Below are 17,274 nucleotides of genomic sequence, written 5' to 3'. Positions count from 1 at the left end.
TTAAGAAATATGGGAAACAGACTTGTATTTGTTAGGCTAAAATCTAATGTTAAGAAAAATAAGGAAAGCCACTGAAAATCCTGCTGTGATACATGACAAATTATGCTTTTCATAGATGCTATCTACTCCTGCTACAAGAGCTCTGCCCATGTGCAAGGCCTTTTATTGTTGAATTTAAGAATCCCCACATGATATTCAGTGATAGCAATTATTTGAGGACCTTATGGATTCCTTATCTAAAGACAATCTAAGGAAAATATGAGATCTAAGCATTTGCTGGATAAAAAACAGCAGGATAAAACAAAATGTCTTCTGATGAGAGAAAAGTTGGCCTATCGTCTTTTTTCCCTACTAGATTATAAGCACTTCAAGGGTGGGAACTAGATTTTATTTATTATTGTACATTCCTGTCCACCCCAGGGACCAATTATAAGAAACAGTTGTTAAACAAATTTTTAAACTAAATCCTTCCTTCACTTATAAAGTTTAAAGCAACTCTACAATTATATCTAGCAAAGACAAACCCTAATATTCATATTGATCTCTAAGAAAACCAAAAACCACAATACCAATGATAAATTCCTATTTACCAAATTACCAAAATGTAGACTGACAATATGCAAGATGACTTACTGAAAGATTATTTTATTGGCATAAAATAAATGAAATAAAATATTCCCCAAACACTAATTCTACCAGCTGAACAATTCTTGAGGAAGATGTTTGTTTTTGTACATTCACACAGCATTTTAAATTCATGAAAAAATGTCCATATCCATTATTTAAATTATCTTTATAATATATGAACCTCTGTTATCATCCAAAGCTCCTAAGTCACAGAAAAAGGTACCCTCAATGTTTTAAAGTATCACAATCTGCTAAGGAAACAGCAATTCTTCATTAAAAAAAAAAAAAAAAAAAAAAACACAACCCAACAAACAACTTTCACTCCCATTCAACTTGATGGCAGCCAAACAAACAGAAAAGAACTTTATCAGAGACTCAGGTCAACAGCACTATGGATGTATTCAGTTTTAATACACGAGCATCTTTAAACTCACAGTCTCTAAATATACACTACTGCAAGCCTGAAAAATGAAGGAAAAATAGAAACCAGCTACTATAAGCATGCTTTACTGAATACTTTTTTTTTTAATTTATTTATTTTAGAAAGAGAGACTGTGTGCATGCACATGCATATGTGAGCAAAGGCGGGGGGGTGGGGAGGGGAGATTGAGAGAGAGAGAGACACCGAGAATCTCCAGTAGATTCTTTGCTGAGTGTGGAGCCTAACTCGGGGCTCGATCTCACTACCCTGAGATCATGACCTGAGCTGAAATCAAGAGTGGGATGCCTAACAGATTGAGCCACCAGGTGCCCTACTTTACTTAATACCTTACCTCCACGTGGTTAAATGTTTACCTACTTGCATTCTTTAAAAATGTGGGTGCATAAAGAGCTCCTCAGATCCATGACTACTTAAGATAAGAGCAGTAATATCTTAACTGGCACAGTCAGCTAGAAGGAGAAGACAATTTTTATTTCAAGGACAGCCACCTACTGAGTTAACTATAAATCAGGTTGTTCTTTAAAAAAAAAAAAAATTCTACATTGTATTTCAAAAAGCAAGAGTGGCCTTTTGATAATATATAAACAACATTGAAGATTAATTTTTTTAAAGATTTATTTATTCATGAAAGACAGAGAGAGAGAGAGAGAGAGAGAGGCAGAGACACAGGCAGAGGGAGAAGCAGGCTCCATGCAGGGAGCCTGACCCGGGACCCGATCCCGGGACTCCAGGATCACACCCTGGGCCAAAGGCAGACGCTCAACTGCTGAGCCACCCAGGTGTCCCTGAAGATTAATTTAAGATACAAAAATAACATACCCCAATGTGAAAATTTCACGTGGTTTACCATTTTTACTGAGGACAGAAGCCTAACCTCACCAAAGCTTTAGGAATTGTCATTTTCCCAATGTGCTGAATTGTTAACCCAGTCTCGTAGGTTCTCTTGCATTTTTTTTAACACTCTAGAGGAAATATACTTCCTGTATAAAGTATTACTTCACAACAAAGACAACAAAGCCTGTAATTACTGATGTCAATAAATGCATTCAATTCTTCCTTCTTAAAAGACTTCTTTCAAAATAGGATTAAGAAAAAAAGATGGTGTGCACCTGGCTGGCTCAGCGGATAGAGCATGCAACTCTTCATCTCAGGGTCATGAGTTCGAGCCCCACATTGGGTGTAAAGATTAACTAAAAAACAAATTTTTTTAACTAAAAAAGAAGGAAAAAAAGATGGCTTACTTTCACTAGATGACAGAAAGAAGAAAAGATATTAGATATTGCTATGGTCTCAATGTTTTGTGTCTCCCCAAAATTCCCATGCTGATCTCTTAACCCCCAAGAACGATGATATTAGATGGGGAGAGGTGCTTAAGCCTTTGGGGGGTGCTTAGATCATGAGGGTGGAGCCCTCATGAATAGAACCAGCACTTTATAAGAGACCCATAGAGATTCCTAGGCCCAAGTGAGGACACAGAAAGAAGGAGCCAGTTATGAACCAGGAAGAGGTCCCTCACCAAAATCTGACTATGGTCATGTCTTGATCTTGAACTTGCCAGCTCCTAGAAGTATGAGAAGTAAATTTCTGTTGTTTATAAGCTACCCAGTCAGTGGTATTTTTACACAGCAGCCTGTGTGAACTAAGAGAGATGTTCTCCCCCAAAGCCTGACTCTTTGGCTGACTGGACCCTCTCTATACATGATGCTCTCTCTGTACGTGGTAAGCAGGTTCCACCAAACTAAAAAAGCTTGCCCACTAGGATAGGTTTTCAACCACAGACCACAGCATGAATTGAGTATATAGGACAGACAGCTTTCTTGTTTGATACAAAGCTGTTAATGATATCACACTGTTTCCTGTACCCAATTTCTAATGTTGAGTTACACTGCCCCTGATTATCATGAAAGCAGTTTAATTAAGTGATTTATACTCTTTTCTCTAACCCTGTGATACAGAGCACTAAAATGGAGAATCCTGCCCATTTGTTTTGTTTTGTTTTTAAGATTTTATTTATTTGAGAGAGAGAGAGTGAGAGAGTGGAAGGCAGGGGGCAGAGGGAGAGGAGAAGCAGACTCCCCACTGAGCAGGGAGCCTGACATGGGGATCGATCCCAAGACCCTGAGATCATAACCTGAACCAAAGGCAGAAGCTTAAATGACTGAGCCACCCAAGCACTCCATGCCCATTTATTATACATTGTGATTTTAATCATTGTTTCAAACCAAAGCTACTTTGTAGATATTCAGAATATATTACTTGTAATTACTTAGATATTCAAATACAGAATTACTAAATGACTACTAAAATGTAACTGGGCAAAGATGGTCTTTATAACACAGGAAATGGAGAGGTGGGAGGGGAAACTGCTTCTCCTCCTAAATATGAGTCCACCTCGTCCACAGCTGCTAACATTTGTTTACTTTACAGAAATGATCTTAGTGCTCTGTTATTAGGTGTTAGGGACAATATGATTATCAGCAAAACATAAGAATGAGCCATAGAAGATAGTAAAAAACTTCTGTTCTTCAAGTTTTGGTTTCAGGAACTACAATACACCTAAAGTTCAGACAGGATGTGCAAATTTGAGGTCTGACTCACCATCTATAGTTATTGCAATGTCCTCACACACCTTCCTTTGTCGTCCCTCCCAATTCAGCCAGCAAACCCAGGTCAAGTTTGACACACCAATGCTGTTATTATTATTATTATTATTATTATTATTATTATTATTATTATGTTAAATACTGATGGATAGTATGATGGAAACAGATGAAAGATATTGGCAAGAGCTAAAGTGACAACTTCTCACCAATCAGAACAAAAGGAAAAATAGCAACTTTACAGGAGAGAAAGCTGATACACTGGTACCAGGAGGTCAAAATTACCACCATCATTGGTAATGGGAGAAATGGACATCGTGCATCTTCTGATATAATGCACTGAGGTGGGCACAGCATCAACAATGGTTGTGATGAAAAACGCATAATCTGAATCTGATCCTTAGGATACAAACCCTCATGAGGAGGCAGCCATTCTACAAAATAACTAGACAGATATTCTTCATCAAAAGCGTGGAGATCCAGAGAGACATATAAACATGGAGAAACTGGTCCAGATTAAAGGAGACTAAGGAGATAGATATGAAAACCAAACACAACATGGGATCCCACACCAAGAAGGAAACAAAACTGGGACAATCAGAAAGATGTGCATGATATCTACAGATTATCTAACAGTAATTGTATCAGTGTTAATTTTCTGAACTTGGTAAGTATAGCGTTGGTTATGTAGGGTGTTAACATCTGTATGCCAGGTCTGAGAATCCTCTGTACTATTCTTTCTTTCTTTCTTTTTCTTTCTTTCTTTCTTCTTTCTTTCTTTCTTTCTTTCTTTCTTTCTTTCTTTCTTTCTTTCTTTCTTCTTTCTTTCTTTCTTTCTTCTTTCTCTCTCTCTCTCTTTCTTTCTTTCTTTTTTCTTTTAATTTATGAGAGAGAGAGAGAGAGAGAGAGAGAGGCAAAGACACAGGCAGAGGGAGAAGCAGGCTCCATGCAGGGAGCCTGACGTGGGACTCAATCCCAGGTCTCTAGGATCATGCCCTGGGCTGAAGGCGGCGCTAAACCACTGAGCCACCCAGGCTCCCCACTTTGTACTATTTTTAATGACATTTTTATATGTCTGGAATTATTTCAAAATGAAAAGTTAAAAAAATTAAATTGTGTTTTTAATACAACACATCTCTCCCTAATAATCTATATCCTGCTAACTTAACAACTTCGTTTTTCTTCAGTTTGCAGTTCTTAAGCCAAATAGGTATCTTATATGTATTAACTGGAATATTTCTCTCATGTCCCACTGGGATAAGTGGTGTCATCTTATCTGTTGTAGTCTGTGAGCAAGAAGAATGTGCCTCATGGGTAAGATGGGCACTTACATCCCTAGCTTCTGGTTCAGTGCCTGGCTCAGCACTGAATGTATGAATGAATCTCTAAATTTTATTTTTAAATAAAAATTATGGGGAAAATAAGCAAAGGGAATAGGACATGAAAAAGTCTTGACTCTGTTACATTTGATAATTCAAATGTATGAACAATTCCCAGATAAGAGGGGGAAAAAAAGCCTTACTTTTAGAAAATATTTGAATTTTATTTTTTGCTTTGCATTTGGTTTCTACTTGTACAGTACCTGTACATCCCCAGCACTCGTCATCTCTAAAAATTAGCAGCAGCACATCCTCAAGACTAACATTTATCTAGGGCTTACTATGTGTGAGGTACCTGCTAATTGCTTTACGGTCTTTCTTATGTAATCACCTTCATGACCCTATGAAATTCACAGGACTTCCCTCCCCTTTACAGAGAAGGAAACAGAGGCTAAACATGGCTAAGTGACATCTGACTGGCTCAAGGTCATAAAGACCTCTACGCAGGTCAGTCTGATTCTGTTCACCTGGTCAGTGCGACTGCAGAACCTGGGCTCTCAGCCATGACACTCAACTGCCTCTTGTCTTATAGACACATAAATAAATAAATAAGGATATAAATTTTGAAAAGAAAAGACAAAAAACCCCCACCTGTTCAATAACTTAAAGTAACCCTAGGAAAAGTGCCTAAGGGGAGATGGTAGCTAGGCTGAAGAAACTCAAAGCCTCTATGTAAAATACCTTATCCACTTTGTTTAGTGTATGCAACTTTCTGCCCTTTTTATTTATTTTTATTTTTGTTTAAAGATTTTATTTATTCATTTGACAGAGAGCGAGCGCGCGAGAGAGCGAGAGCACCAGCAGGGGGAGCAGGAGAGGGAGAAACAGGCTCCCCGCTGAGCAGGGAGCCCGACGTGGGGCTTGATCCCAAGACCCTGGGATGAGGGGATCAGGACCTGAGCCAAAGGCAGATACTTAACCTACAGAGCCACCTAGGTGCCCTGCCCTTTTTATTTTAACCGGTCACTCACAGCGAAAATTCCACATGAAAAACAAAAACAAAACCCAGCTCCATGTCATCTGCTAGTAAATTGAGGGAGAAAAATAATGTGATTCCCCCCATCCAGCACAGGCTGGGGCTCCTGGGTGCTCCTGGGTGCCCCCGGGAGCCCGGAGCAAAGGATGCTGGGGGACGGGCCACGGCGGGGGTCGGGGCAGGGGAGCGGGGCTGAGATCCCGCAGGCGGACGGGTCAGACACGGTGGGCGCCGACTCCTCAACTCGGCTGTCGTTCCTATGCCACACCCAAAGGCTGTTCATGATTTCATGCTCTGAAAGCACTTTATGAAGCTGGTAACCAGAGAAACAAGACAACAAATACTAAACACACGCGGTAGCTGTTTCCACACCCTCACCCCCGGAGGCGGGCGCCGGGTAACGGAGGCAAAGGAGGCGAGTCGGCGCGGAGGCACGGGCGGTGCTGAGGCTTTTCCAGGCAGCTCAGGGGGTCTCAGGGGCGCGGGCGCGGGCAGCATCAGGCCCTCGGGGAGCGCTCCTTCCCGTCCCCGTCAACAGCCCCCGGAGGGTGCTCCGGGGCAGACCCTTAGTAAACCTGCGCTGGCCTTAGTCGAAGACAAAGCGTGGCTGAAACCAAACGTGATCAGCTGGCGTAGAGGCACGGAGGGGCCGGCGACCAAAGCGAGAGGCTGCAGCGGCGCTCCTCAGCCAGACGCACAGCCATCCAGGGCCAAGGCAACCCCGAGCATCTGCGGCGTGTCTGTTCACAGACTCCAGCACAGACCAAAGAAAGAACAGTCGGGGGGGGGGGGGGGGGTGGAGATGCAGACTCGACCAAAACAGGATTTTGTTCCAGAAGAGGCCTGGTGTGTTTCCCTTTGCTGCCATTAGCAAATCTAAGACAACTATACATCACACCTTCTGCTATGGGAAACTGTAATGTCTTTGGTGTATCACTCTCCTTTCCCGTAGTACTTGGTTACCGTTCACGTCCACTTCCTTAGTGGCTGCAGATTTGGGGAACACCTGGACGCTTGCTGGCAAGGCTGTTCAACGCTGTTAGAACTCTATACCTTTTTGTTTAGCTCTTTGAAGCAGTGGCATATTCTGCATACATTACTGGCTTGCTTGCTGCTTATGCTTAGATAGTATCTTTGAAAAGTCCAAATTTAGGAAACAAATTAAGAGGTGGTTATTCACATTATAAAATGTGATTGCTTTAAAGAAGGACTCACTGAAGTGTTCTTTTCCAAGGCCCAATTCTGCCTCTGTCTCTCAATTTAGCAGAGTGCAAAATGGTTCCGGAAGCGTGGATTTTTTTAATCTATGGAGAAAAACCATTTTGGAAGGAGCACACATAACTATAATAGAAAGCAAAACTCATCTCTAATTTCCCCTCAATACTTATCAGCCTGTACTAAGCTGAAGAATGTCTCCCTTTGTCAAGTTTCATTATTCTCTTTCAAAAGCAACCTCTCACCTCAGTGCTATGTGTCCCCCACACCCCCAATTCCACTTTGTGTCAAATCCAGGCTTTCCATAAGGAGATAATTACTGCTCTTTAATTTATTTAGGGGGAGGGAGTTTTTTTTTTTTTTTTAAGATTTTATTTATTTGACAGGGAGAGCAAGCACACATGCCCATGAGCAGGGGGGTGGGACAGAGGGAGAGGGAGAAGCAGGCTTCCAGTTGAAGGAGCCTGATGTGGGATTTGATTCCAGGCCCTCCGGATCACGACCTGAACCAAAGGCAGATGCTTAACTGACTGAGCAACCCAGGCACTTCTTTAATTGAGATTTTAATTTAATTTTTTAAAGACTTTATTTATTTATTCATGAGACACACACAGAGAGAGGCAGAGACACAGGCAGAGGGAGAAGCAGGTTTCCTGCAGGGAGCTCAATGTGGGACTCAATACGAGGCCCCTGGGATCATGACCTGAGCCAAAGGCAGATGCTCAACCACTAAACAACCCAGGTGCCTCTTTAATTGAGATTTTAAAGATGCAATCAATGTATCCATATTTTTAATAGAGATCTATGTAGTGAAGGGAGACTAAGACAAGGTGGGTTCAAAACCAAGTGACAGAAACAGACATTAAGTGCAGAGTCCCAGCAGTTTGGGAGGAGGGAGGGATGAATAAATAAGTAGAGCAGAAAGGATTTTTTAGGGCAGTGAGAAGACTGTCTGATACTTTAACGGTGGATACAGGGCATTTCGTTTGTCAAAGCCCATAAAAGGTACAACACGGAGTGAACCCTGATGTAAACTACAGACTCTGGTTGGTAATGAGGTGTCAATGCTGGTTCATACTGTAACAAATGTACCACCCAGTACAGGATGTTGATGGTGGAGGAGGCTAGGAGGGTGGGCAGGTGGGAACTCTCTATATTTTTCCCTCAATTTTGTTCTGAACCTAAAACTCCTCTAAAATATAGTCTATTAATTAAAAAAAAGAAAAAAAGGCACTGGTAACATGACATGCTTTGTGATAACCGAGAAGGGAGACACTACTATCTATTGAGTTTCTCTGAGGAGATCTGGGAGCCAGAACTCAGAGCGGGGGGGGGGGGGGGGGGGCAGCACTTGAGTTTGCATCAGAGAATGTATCAGTAACACAGGAGAAGACAGTGAAAGACTCCTGGGGATCAATCTGACAGGACTTTAAGTGGCAGGCTAGAAGGCTGGTTTCTGTTCTGTGGGCAGAAAGGAGTCATGGAAGGTTCTGAGCCAGGTGGTTATAAGATGAAGGCCAAGGAAGGAATTAGTTCCTCCTGTGAGGAATGGAATCTCCAGCAAGAATGAAGCCCAGAGGTCAGGCATCGCCATGTGGGCCTGAGGCAGGAGCTGGGGTGCAGGATGTGGTAGTTGGGACACAGGAGGCAAGGAGAAAGGGAGGGCCTGATATGTTTAAGAGGTCTGGAGCCTTTGAGATGAGAACAGTGAAGCCATTACCAGAAATAGGAAATACAGAAGGAGAGGTAAATTTAGGGTACGTAGAAGATGAATTATTTTGGGTGTGCAGATCATTCATGAGGAGATGTCTAATATGCACTTATCAACATGGTTCTGAGGCCAAAAATATTGAGAAGTAACCTGTTAAGAGATATCAATTAAAGATTTAGGAAAAGTTGCAGCTCTAGGAATGGATACTGTTGCAAGGAGATTTGTTCCAAATGAAAACACAAAATGGCCAGGATCTTAGGAAGAGGACTCAGCAAGAGTCTGAACAGGAATATTTATTTTTATTTATTCATTTTTAAAAATATTTTATTTTTAAGTAATCTCTACACTCAACCTGGGGCTCAACCCCACAACCTGAGACCAAGAGTCACAAGTTCCACTGACTGAGCCAACCAGGTGCCCCATGAATATGAATATTTCAAGACAGAAGCAGTGGAAGGGAATAGGCAATGTTTAGGTTCAGAATGGAAGCATCTATCAATCCATCTACCCACCCACAGAGGACTAAAACTGCTTTCATGACTTGAAACCTGTGTTGGCTTCAGAATTGAAGAGCAGAAAGGACCCAAAGATGGCCAAAAGATGGGGAAATTAAAACCAAGTAAGTGACTCATTCCTAAAGCACCACACACTGTTTTTAGTGTCAAAACTAGAATCCTGAGCTGCCACCACTCAGCCCGATATGCTCTGGGCTCTACAAACCAGCCCAGTCACAACCACACACTCTCATAATTTAGGCTTTATGGCCTCAAGAAAGCCAGCATTTCTCAGGCCCCAGGACACATGGGGCACACAGTCTTTCCTTGATTGTGCAGTCAGGCTTAACGGCTGGATGGAATCATCCCAGTGGTGCTCCAAGAAGCAACATGGAAGTAAAATGCAAGTGGCATGAGGTGCACTTAGCTGAGAGGTCACAACAGCCACACTGCTGAGGCCAGGACTCAGGCCATCACTACCAAAGCAACTGCAGGAACCGAGAGCATGTCACCCCAACCCCCCCCCCCCCAATCATTTTTATTCAACATTTAGCCTCAGTGTGCATCAAGTTCCAGGATGTACAGTGCTCATTTACTAAAACAGTCTTATAAAAATACTTTGAAACCGACATTTCTGATTCACAGAATGAGGCAAATGGATAATTTGAAAAGAGGTGTGAAGACAGTCCTGTAATCGATCTATAAATGAACACTAGCTCTGGAAAATTTGACATTTGGAGACCTTATGCCCTATAATTTCGCTGGCTTATTCTCTCGTGACCTCTTTCTGAGCAGTTCCTTTGACCAAGGCCTATAGTGGAATGTATACTAATGATCCCCCCTGGGGCTCCCAGAAGGGTCCATTCTGGGACCCTCCTGCATTTTGAAGCAGGTTTCACCTTCCTGGTTGACTTAACTTGCTAAGAATAAATTAATATAATTAAAATAAAAAGCATTATGTTTTGACTTAAAACACCCCTATATGATATAAAATTAGGGTTGGGACTTTAAAAGCACATCATATTAAATGACCTCCACTTGTCTCTACCATGCCTGCCCTTTTTCTGTAATCTCTTCTTCATACCTTTCCATTAAAATTCCACATATGTAAGACCATGTTCTTTGGTTAATTTGACTTAAACTTATAACCCCTCTCAAAAACTCCTCTCCTTCCCTCTCCACGGAAAAAAGGTTTTCCTGATGTTCTGCCTTCAATTATCCTTAAAATATGCCTTATTAAAGTATTATATTATTTTTTCAAAGATTTTATTTTTAAGCAATCTCTATGTCCAACGTGGGGCTTGAACTCACAACCCTGCGATCAAGAGTCACACGCTCTACCAACTGAGCCAGCCAGGTACCCCCAAAGTATTCCATACTTAAGTATAAAACCAGAAGGAAGGGGCAGGGACTGTCCAACACAACTGCTCATGCTCTTCCTTCGAGGCCTTGTCTTCTTTTCTGCTTTCTCTTCATTCCATCTAAACATTTTCCAAAATATGTAGAAATTGTCTATTACTATTCTCCCAGTGACCAAGGATCATTTATTAAAGAGAAGGGGGGAAAAAATCTTTCTCCTTTAAGTTCAATCACAAGAAATTCTCTGACATATACTTTTTTGGCTTTTGTTTTAGAATTCTATAGGATCTTGAAGTTCAATACAGGAGAAGGTCTAAAACTCATGGTGCCTTGGAATATTTATTACTGTGTTTCCAGAAGATTAGAAGTGATAGACCCAAGTAAGACTCTTGTAACCATCCACATCTTAATGTCTTCACAGATCTCCAGTATTTATTTAAAAATAAGTTAAAGCTGGGACGACTGGGTGGCTCAGTGGGTTGAGTGTCTCACTCTTGATTTCAGCTTAGGTCATGATCTCAGGGTTGTGAGATTAAGCCCTGCATGGGGCTCTGTACTCAGCATGAAGTCTGCTTGAGATGCTTTCTCTCTCTCCCGATTCCACTGCCCCTCTCCCCTGCTCATGCACGCTGGCTCATGAATGAATGAATGAATGAATGAATGAATACTGCAACTAACGGGGTAATTAAGCTGGAAGGTATATTCTCAAGGCCAAAGCCAGAATTACTAGCTCATACCATCAACTGATGGCAGCAAAACCAATTTTTTTTTTAAGATTTTATTTATTTATTCATGAGAGACATGGAGAGAGAGAGGCAGAGACACAGGCAGAGGGAGAAGCAGGCTCCCCTCAGGGAGCCCAATGTGAGACTCAATCCCAGAACCCTGGGATCACGCCCTGAGCCGAAAGCAGAACTTACCTGCTGAGCCACCCAGGCATCCCCAGCAAAACCAAATTGATTTGATTATACTGATAGGAAAAAATAATTTCTCATGGTCCAACCTGTGGTCATGAGAGGGGAGAATATGTAATACAGGGCACTCATGAAATCAAAGACTTCAGAGAAAAAATGTAAAGCATATAATTTAGTCAATAAAAGGTAATCCACCGAGGACAAGAAGCACTATCTGAAGCACATTTAGGTAATTGTCGATTTTTAAAAAGCAAGCAAACCAAAAAGTGCTCAAAGAAACCACAGCTCAGCTTCCCAAGAATAGCCTCTCTGGCTCTTGTTTATTTTATACTTAAGCTAAATCAAAGGAAGTTTATTTTATTTTATTTTATTTTTTTTTCAAAGGAAGTTTAAAAGGAATTAACATTTTAATTAATTGAGAGATACAAAATAAATGCATTTCTCTTCATTTCTCCATGCAAGAGTCAGAATTAAAAGCTTCCCGAAAAAAACAACAAAAATAAGGTATGTATATCCCCAACTTTTTTTTTCAGGTCAAATTGATTTGGAAATAAGCAGCAGAAAAAAAGTGGATAATACATCCAAGAATATAAATGGGCAGAAACACAGAGTGTGCACCATCACAGAACACCCAACCCTAAAATTTCTTTAAAATTGAGAGTACAATTTTTCACAACACCAATTTTCCTAATTGAGACTCCTGGACAGACTGCTCTAGCTAATAAAAAGAAGCCATACCTTGATATTGAATATCTTTTCAGTGATCTCTTCCCTTCAATCAGCATGAAAGGATTTTTATGAACACCAGTGAAACTAAAAAGTCGTATTTAATTCATAGAAGCAGAAAAGATTAGTCATGTAATATCTTCATCTGCACAAATTCACAGTCCCTTCTTCAGAACACGCAGAACACGTGAAGGAAATCACTACGCTGAATTTCATCCAATTTCCAGCTGTATTTCAATTTTCGAACTTAATTAAAACTGGCAGTTTCACCAAGAAGATTCAAATTTCAATCAAATGGGTGTGTTGTCTTTTTTTTTTTTTTTTTTTTAAGAAAAAGCAAAAGAAAAATCAGGATGTCCCAAGCAAAGGATTAACAGAGCTTTGATTAGAATTGAAAGCCATGAGTTAAACAGGTGTTTTGAATTACCACTTTTATTAAAACACAATCCTTTACATGAAACTCACTGGATTTTATATTAGTTCTAGAATATTGAAAGAAAGTGTTTGTTTGGCTTAAGACAATAGGGACTCAGAAATTATGGAATGATGATGACAGTATTGCTTCGGGGAAATTCACTCTTCAGTATCTCCCTTGGTAGCACCAGGTATTTTAGAAGCAAAAGAAATCTTGTCAACAAGCAAGTGCTCTTTCTACACACACAGGAGCACTCCCAGTGATGGGGTGGGGCAAGGGGAAATGAGAGATAAGATCCATCTTGTAGAAGTGTCAGCTTGTTTACCAACACGAAGTCTTTTTCATGGGAATGACATGACAGCGTTTAAGGAGCTGCAGAATCTGCTCGAAGGAGAGCCACTGTGGCAGGAAGGCAGGCTAGCAGAGACCCACCGTCCCACAAAGGACCCAGAAGCGGATTATGCTGTCATTGTGTATATAATAAGGCAATGCTCCCAGTGACCTGGGCGCCCCCTCAGGGATTTGCCAGCCCTCTTCATGGGGTTTTGCTGAAAAAGACAATTATGGGCACATCCTAATATTCAGGCTTCTTGGTAGATCCAATTTATTTACCTTCTTCTCATCCTGTGGGATAATGGAATCTAGACTCCAGTGATTGACACTACATTGCTTAAACATGGCTCAGTTTTGTATACCCTAATGCAAAGTGGAAATACAGTGCAGCTGAAATAGAGAAGCAGTTGTAGTTGGATGAAAGAGAACAATATCAAATGTTCTATATAAACATATAGTAAGGATGCCTAATGAGATCCAAGGGAAAATTATCAAGCAAAAAAGCAATACACAGTTCCAACTAGAAAGAAGATTTGAGAGGGGAAAAAAATATATAGATCTATATAATTTTATTCATATTTCATTTTGAAAACATCCTAATGACCATTTTATATGATCAAAGTCTTATCAAACAAAGGAATGCAATATATGTTGAGAGCAGCAGTGTTTTTAAAGTTTATCATCATTAATCTTATTGTAAATTTATGATATGCTCTGACAAATGATGCTGCAGACAGCAGTTTTAAACTTGAGGAGTACTCTGTAGGCCACTAATCTAGACTCCTCGTTCTTTTCAAATAAGAAACTGAGGCCCAAGGGCATTCATGGAAAAGGTGGGCGAGACTCTGGGGTTCTGACCACCCAGCCAGAGGTCACTGCTTTTACCCATAGCCCACGTGAAATGATCCTGAGCCTACAAAGGCTACTCTCTCATGACAAACACAGCTGGTCTCAAAAAATGGATCCTCAGTTGATCACATTAAGGTGCTGACTTAGACATAAGAAGTGAATTTTTGTTCTCAAGTGATCTCCCATTTGCTCACTTAATACATAACCAATGCTCTCTTTTGAATGCCCAGCTCACCACCCACATCATCGCCCCCCCTCCCCAATATCTGTTAGCACAGGAATAAGGATTGTATATGCTGTGACCCCATTCCCTGGCCATCAGAGTTTCCTACTCCTCGCCATAACCGCCAGGTGCAGGAGTGACCACAGCTCCAGGCACAAGCAGGGTCTTCTTTCCAGGACTGGACTTGGGACCTTCATGCTGGGTCTCCACATGGCTCAATGGCAGGATATAAAGAAGTGAGGGTTTGGCCGGGAGGAGGGAGAGGTGCTGACAGAAGCACAGATGAGAAACAGAGAGGTCCAAAAAAAAGAAAGAAAAAAAAGAAACAGAGAGGTCCTGGCAGCATCTGTAGCCCTGGCCCTACCATGCTGCAGGCTTTGGCCCTCAGAACACACCTTAGTATCTTGAACACAAAGAATCTCTTTTTGCTCACCTGGAAGTAGGTATAAAAATAACATAATTAACCCAAGTAAAACACTTTTTTTTTTTAAAGATTTTATTTATTCATGAGAGAGACACACAGAGAGAGGTAGAGACACAGGCAAAGGGAGAAGCAGGCTCCATGGAGGGAGCCCGACATGGGACTCGATCCCAGGTCTCCAGGATCACACCCTGGGCTGAAGGCGGCGCTAAACCACTGAGCCACCTGGGATGCCCAAGTGAAACACTTTTAATTTCATGATCAGCTTCCCTGGGAAAACCAATAATCCTGGCAGTGCACAACACATCAACAAATAGAACTACCTCTGACGGCCAGTTTTCTGGTAGATACTAGAAACAACTTCTCTGTTTTCTGCAGGCTGGGCTCTTTGGTCAAGAAGGTCCCAACTCTGGGGATGATGTACTTGTTCCCATGTAGCTGGAGAAAGAGCCAAGAGGAGAGGGAAGAATAAAATTTTCTTGGACTTTTGACTATATTCTTACTTTAAAAATAGTTCAGGGGCACTTGGGTGGCTCAGTTGGTTAAGTATCTGCCTTGGGCTCAGGTCGTGATCCCAAGGTCCTGGGATGGAGCCCCGCATTGGGCTCCCCACTCGGCAAGGAGCCTGCTTCTCGCTCTCCCCCTGGCTCAAGCTCTCTCTCTCACACTCTCTCTCTTTCTCAAATAAATAAATAAAATCTTAATAAAAATAGTTCGGATTGCCTGACATTGAGTTTTCATTCTTCCGTCTCATGCAAAGAACTCAAATCAGAGCTGACAACTCACATTCTGCTTGAATTTTGCTTCTAGGTATCTTGTACTCATCTCATAGATGGGGGGTTTAAGTAGACACACTTTTCTTACAAATGGTCATGAGCTCTGAGACAGGAAGCAGATCTGTTTGGATGGCAAAAAATCTAGACCACCCTTACTTCTGCTGAGAGTCATTGTTTGGAATGCCATTTGTTTATCAGAGAGTAAAAGCTACACGATACACACTGAGTTTCTAACTTATGAGGGCACTTTTTCATCTCTTTTTGAACCTAAGCAGGAGTTGGGAGCCACGGTGGGCATCCTAGAATCTCCAGGGAGGATATGCTCTCTTTATTCCCATCTGCAGATGCGAGTTAGGACTGATCCAAAATGTTAAACACACTACATCAAGAAAGTTGAAGATTATCTAGTTAGATCATTCCTGAAGTAAGTCGACTGATACATTCTTTTCTTTAATTACTGCCTTCTATGTACCTAGAGTGAGAAGAGCTGTGACTCTTCTTACAGAAAAAGATCAGCAGGAAAAAAAAAAAAAAAAAAAGGAAAGAAAGAAAGAAAAGAAAACAGGATGAAAGCTGACTAGGCTATCAACTCGGCTGACCCACAGATGTTTTCTCTCCCTAAAATAAATAATATTGTTTACTTACACTACAATGTTTTTTCAAACAAGGACTGAAACCCGCTTTCTGAAAGAGGCTTTAAGTGCTCCCTGCCAAAAGAAGAATAAGGAAAAATGAGACCTCATAACTCCTATTATCATTACTCTTGTCATTGTTTCCTGAGCTGTAAGAAACCTATGAAGAGGGTGTATGTTTGCCCACATGCCATTCAGTAGAATGCCATGGGGAAGGAAAATCAGCTTCTAAGTCTTTCCAGATAATTCAGTATCTAAATACCATGTGCGTGTGCATGTGTGCACATGTTCCTGCTTTGTCTTAAAGTAGATGTGTCATTTTGTGAAAGGGTTCTGGGAGGGAAGGAGAAGCAGAGACATGGATAAGAAAACGTAAAAGGCACTAGGATGCATGAGTTAAAGGTACACATGTGTTCCTGGGATTTGGTGGGAGCAGCACCCCATCTCAAAACCCATCCGAGACCCAACTGGTCTGGTACAATGAGAAAGATATCAACATACCAAAAAATGACAATAATCCCATGTGCCTTCGACCATGTGAAGGAAGGAAACAAGTGATTCCAGGAAACGAGTGATAGGGGAGCTGCCCCTGGGAGGTCGCAGAGGACTATATTGTAGAGACTTTGTGCACATTGGGTCCGCTGAGGAAGATGACAAATGAAGCCACAGTAAATGACCCAATGAAAATATGCTACTGACAACAAGTATATGCAGAGAGACCCCTTTGGGACTTCCTGCAGGAAAAACTCCAGCAAGTCCCAGAAAAATTTGGCCTTAGCCCTGGAAGCAGAGGGCTGAGAACAACAAAACAAAAACAATTTGGGAAAATAAGTAAGAATTGTGTTTCAAGAATATCATTTCGAAGATAAAAATAAAATATCGAGGAGAACATCTCCGCCATATCTTTACTCACTGTGAGCCATCCTTATCTAAAAACCCTCCTGAGTCCTATTGGATGTTGACCCATCCTGCAAGGCTGTTCAGACTGGATTTCTTCCCTCCTTGAGGCCCTCCTGGGTGACTCCAGCCCTGAGTGATCTTCCAGTCTTTGCACTTCTAGAGGACATTTAACAGACCACTCAGTGTGTTTATACATCTAGTTTTCTCTCTTTCTGCAAAGTTGTATCTTAAAATACACAAAGTAAGAAAAAAAAAGGTATTAAATTGAGTTATTATGTATAG

At 41.3% G+C, this 17,274-nt stretch overlaps 1 protein-coding gene and 1 non-coding gene across 2 annotated transcripts in view; both read right to left on the bottom strand.

Moving 5' to 3' along the window:
- The window catches only part of PIP4K2A (phosphatidylinositol-5-phosphate 4-kinase type 2 alpha), a 177,381-nt gene that overhangs the window by 90,820 nt on the left and 69,287 nt on the right, over positions 1 to 17,274 (bottom strand). The window lies entirely within an intron of this gene.
- TRNAK-CUU (transfer RNA lysine (anticodon CUU)) lies at positions 10,731 to 10,803 on the bottom strand. Its single transcript has one exon. It is a non-coding gene; the product is annotated as a tRNA-Lys (tRNA).

Source organism: Canis lupus, chromosome 2, assembly GCF_003254725.2.
Source record: "Canis lupus dingo isolate Sandy chromosome 2, ASM325472v2, whole genome shotgun sequence".
In the NCBI taxonomy this organism is placed as follows: Eukaryota; Metazoa; Chordata; class Mammalia; order Carnivora; family Canidae; genus Canis; species Canis lupus.
Note: the sequence above shows the minus strand (reverse complement) of the source record. Positions and strands in the feature narration are given on the sequence as shown.